The following is a 5,037-nucleotide window of genomic DNA, read 5'->3' on the forward strand; positions in this document are numbered from 1 at the left end:
GAGACGGGTGATTGCTTTTTATTTGTGTGTGTGTGTGTGTGTGTGTGTGTGTGTGATGCAGAGTTGGAAGTTTTTTTTTTTTTTTTATATTTTCTCATTTCTTACCGAGATCTACATCGCAGGCAGCTCTTTGAAACATCTGTTTCTTGCATCAAAGCAATGTGAACGCACTGTCACAGCGAGACAGGGATGTAAACAGGAACCTTCCGTCTCCGGCTCACAGACTTCACTTCCCAAAGATACAATAAAAAGGTTTCTCCTTGTGGAGAAGGTTGTGCTTTTATTTATCGGTTTGAAGTCAATGCAGAGCAGAGGTTTCACTTGTGTCTGTTCCTCGGAGCAGATGGAAGCAATTCCAGAGATGTCTTCAAATGTGAATCTCCACCTTCGCTGGAGCAGTAAACAGTGGTGGAAATGATGGCAGAGGGCGAAGGGCGGTGCACTGACCACTAATGAGAAGCTGAGGGGAGCTGCACTCAGTCACTCAGCTGTTTTTTGATGTCGGCCTGTCATTAGGTGAAAATCAACAGCAATCATTCTCAAAGACTTTTTCTTCTTCTTGCAGTAAGATCAAATCCTAATCTGTTTGTGTGTGTGTGTGATTTCAGCTGGGGGCATTAAGAGGAAACAAGCCCGAGCGCGGTGGATGATAATTTGTTTATTTACGGTTTAATTTGCATTCAGCCTGAACGTGAAGCGAAGGAACGTCATTGGTTATTTGTGATCATTAATGTCTTCCAGCAGGAGCACATCCTTGATAAATAGCAGCGATTCTGTGACCTTATCATCGCAAACAAGCAAATTAAACTCCTAATATCATTTGGCTGCTCTATCCTTCACGCACAATTAACCGCGAGAGATTTGTAACCAAGCAACATAACCAGATCCCGCTCCTGAAACTACTTCAACCAATATTATTATAAAGCAGCACTTACCATTAACTCATTAATCAGAGAGCAAGAGACATCATCAGGCACTTACTGCAGATTTTCTAAGCTCAATGTGAGCTACAATACACCCACACATTCACTTAATTATCAGCACAACTTGACTTTAAAAGCCGCTGCCTCAGTATGTTATTTTTAAAGCTGTGGATTGAGTCTTAAGGGGAGACTTTACAGCCAGAAATATTGTTAATCTGATCAAATAATTGTTTTTAGTTTTGCTTCCACAATATTCCTATTTCAGTCTTTGTGGAAATAAAATTACAATATACGCCGACCAGGCAAAACATTATGACCATCATCCGAACAGTAGGATTATGTATTAGACCTACAAAATATTATGAAGGTGGTCACAATGTTATGCAAGACTGATATATATGCAAGTAGGTTTTTCATAGCATATTTACTCGTTTGGACATTCAATGATGGAATTTTCACGATAAAATCTGTTTTAGACTTTCTAGTTTTATTCCCGTTGACATTGTGAAAGTTTTTCCTGAGGAGTCTGATCATCCCTCATCCACGGTCTGATTTATTTAACACTTTGCTCCTAACTACATGGTGAAAATTGATTTTCTCTTGCAACTCGAGACATTTTCTGGCTGATAGAGTCAGAGATTTCTAAAATTCTGTCTGAAAGAAACCTTCGGAGCCTCTGCTCCTCTCTTTTTCCGTGTCTGCCCAGCCAGCTTCAAGTAGATGGGTCTTCCCTTGTGATTACAGTTTAATTTTTCCTCCTGCTCAAAGAAAGTTTTTCACTGCAACTATCACCTCTGATAAAAACTGGCCTCATTTTCATGTTTGTACTTACAATTATTAATAATAATTGTCTTAATCAACCAGTTTAATGAGCTTATCTATCAGTCAAAACATTTCTCCCGTTCACCTCATCATGTCTGATGAGCCGTTGGACCTGAGGTGATAATTATTAATAATACACGAATAGAGGATCCTCAGCTCATCATCTTGTAATAACTCATCAGGTCTGCAGATGTGAATGTCATTCGGTTGTAAATTAACAGATTCTGGTCCAGATGCGGCGCAGCTGTTTCCCAATTCAAAGAGTTCACATGAAAAACTAAAAGCTCAGATTTACGACAGGCTCACAGCTGATCCGTGGAGCATTAAATGGTGTTTCAGTGCAATTAATAAAGTTTTAAACTTATTAACCTCTCACTTGAATCATCCAAACTTGGCCAAGGAAAACAGCAGTGGCATGCCACGAGTTATGAAGACTGTAGTTTTCTGTTTTGCCACTTGGTGGCTCTGTGGAGCAACATGTATGTTTGTTTTAACTGATCAAGAAACTGCACCTGAAATCCAATATTAATACAGTTTAACAACACAGTGTCTATACATAGCAAACATATTTAATACATGATGACCACATAGTTCTTAAATATATATCAAACACAAAAGAGCTCTTTGACATAACAGTCACATCGATCACATCATAATACCCTTAAAATGATCTACAGAAATGACATAATTTTTTTCAAGAAAGCACATTTTATTGCCATAGAAACAGTCATTCATGCAAACACAGTGGAAATACATGCATACTCAGATACACCTACATATTTGCATGCATTACCACAGGTTACACTTAAATAGAACACAAGCATGTTAATATAAAAACTAACACATGTGTTTAAGCTACTACAAGGGAAAAATGCTTTATTTGTTACAAAAATAATACTATCAAACAATAATCAGGACCTATAATAAGCTAACAATAACATGTTTTTATACATTTGTACCTGTGGCTGCAGTGATTGAAACACACCACAAGGGGGCTCCAGAATTCAAAAAAGGAAGTTACACTAGATTAGATTAGAGTCTTTATTGTCATTGCACGGTAGCATATAACAATATACATTGCACAACGAAATTTTAATATTATATTATATTATATTATAAACTCCATGTAATGCTGGTATATTATACATACACTGTGGCTCACACAATAACTCAACTTTTTAAAGTTCTTTTAATATCATATCATATCAAATATTACATAAAATGTCATAAAATAATTAATAGTGTTCTGTCAGAAATAGAGGAATGTTGAGTTAAACACCTGCATGTTTTTATACTGCTAAGACTGTTAAATGTATTTGAATTGATCGCAGATTTAAAATTACTGAGCTAGTACCAGAGCAATTAACAACATACAGTAAAAATACACAGGAATGTGTAGATGACATTGGCTTAGCAGATTAAACTTTTCACCCTTCTTGAGAGGTCTGCTGGAGCACAGATAAAGAGCTGCATTCTCTGGCAAACGCTCCCTGAAGTCTAAACAGGATCCAAGGGTCTTCCGGCCTAATAGTTAGTTTTCTCTCGCATTTTTTCCACTATGTCTGGGGCAGAAATCGCTTTCCACTAAGTTTAAAGCAAATAAATAACAGCCCCGGGTTGATTATTTTCTCTAAAACCGATCCAAATGCAGAAGAGTTGGTGGCTCAGAGTGCTTAATATGGTCTTTAGTGCTGTAGGGGAAAAAATAACATTTTTATTTGTCTTTTCCAAAAATTATGCATTTAATGAAATTTAAAGCTCCACTGTGTGGTCCTCGGTGCAAACAATACACCCCCGTTTAAAAACATGGATCAGGAGAATTAAAAACAAAAGTTAAAGGGGAGTGGAGGAAAATGCTTTTGGAGACACATACAGTTACTAGATTTTATTTGATTTTGTTCTGCGATATAGAGGCAAAGTCATGATGTGACTTGTTCTGTGGGTTGGAATGGATTAATTGATTATGTATTTTGTGTATTTATGAAATCACCAAAGTATATAACTGGTGTGTAATTGCTAAGATATCAGCAGCTTTTTTTTCAGCTTTTGTTCCAGTGTTCAGGTTATGACTATGATGATGATGATGATGATGATGATGATGATGATGATGATGATGATGATGATGGGAATAATGATGACAGGCACTTAAATGAAGTCAGAGACTAATGTAATATTAGATAGACAGGTTGGCAGCATTTGTATAAATAGGTGCTTATGTGAATAGGTAGGGGTGGGGGGGGGGGGACTTTTTGAGGTGACGTAAGCGGGGGGGACAAGTTATCAAAAAAAACAGGAACGCAAGGACGCATTCGCCTTCAAAATAAAAGTGTATTAACGATTGTATAAAGCACGAACAACAGGTGACAAAGATAGTAGATGTAGATGTTGTATATATATGTAGATGTATATGTGTATGTGTGTGTGTGTGTGTGTGTGTGTGTGTATACACACACATTTATTTATATACACAAAGTATTTTCTGCTATTTTATTGTATTCCATTTTTATGTAAACTTTAACAATCTATCTATCTATCTATCTATCTATCTATCTATCTATCTATCTATCTATCTATCTATCTATCGTCGTCTACTACCTCTTACCTCATTAGGGTGTCTGTGAAGGTTCTCGGTCATCCAGGTCATGGTAGCTTCTTCAGTTCTGAACTGAAAAAGTTACTCGGATGAGTGGCGAAACGTCTTCAAGAAATTCTACAAGTCCAGCTGACCTTATTCAACGCTTTTTTGGAGAACCTCACTAGGGTGGCGGGGGTTGCTGGAGCCTATCCCAGCGGTCATCGGGGAGAGGCAGGGTACACCTCGCCAGGCTATAGCAGGGCTAACACACAGACAAACAACCATTCGTACTCACACTCACACCTACGGTCACTTTACAGTCACCAGTCAACCTAAGGGGGGACGGAGGAAACCCGGAGAAAGCCCACACAGACACAGTAAGAACATGCATCTCCACCCAGAAAGGCCCGAGCTGCTATCTATCTATTAGTTTTATATTTAATACAGCCTTTCTGCAAGTACACGCACCTTTAAAACTACACATATCATGATATAAGAAACGTGTGGTGTTTTAGCATAATTTAAAACACGTTTTAATATATATATTTTTATTATTATTATTATTTTTTAAAGACACTCCTTTGAAGCATTTTTTTCTATTTATTGTTTATCATTTATTTCGTGAAACCCGGATCTTATTTTGAAGGCTATAACGGGAAGCAGCCGCGTGCTCTCGGTGAGGTCCGAACCGAAGCTGCGTGCCTCCCTCTGTCTCCT

This window comes from Mugil cephalus, chromosome 18, assembly GCF_022458985.1.
Source record: "Mugil cephalus isolate CIBA_MC_2020 chromosome 18, CIBA_Mcephalus_1.1, whole genome shotgun sequence".
Lineage (NCBI taxonomy): Eukaryota > Metazoa > Chordata > Actinopteri > Mugiliformes > Mugilidae > Mugil > Mugil cephalus.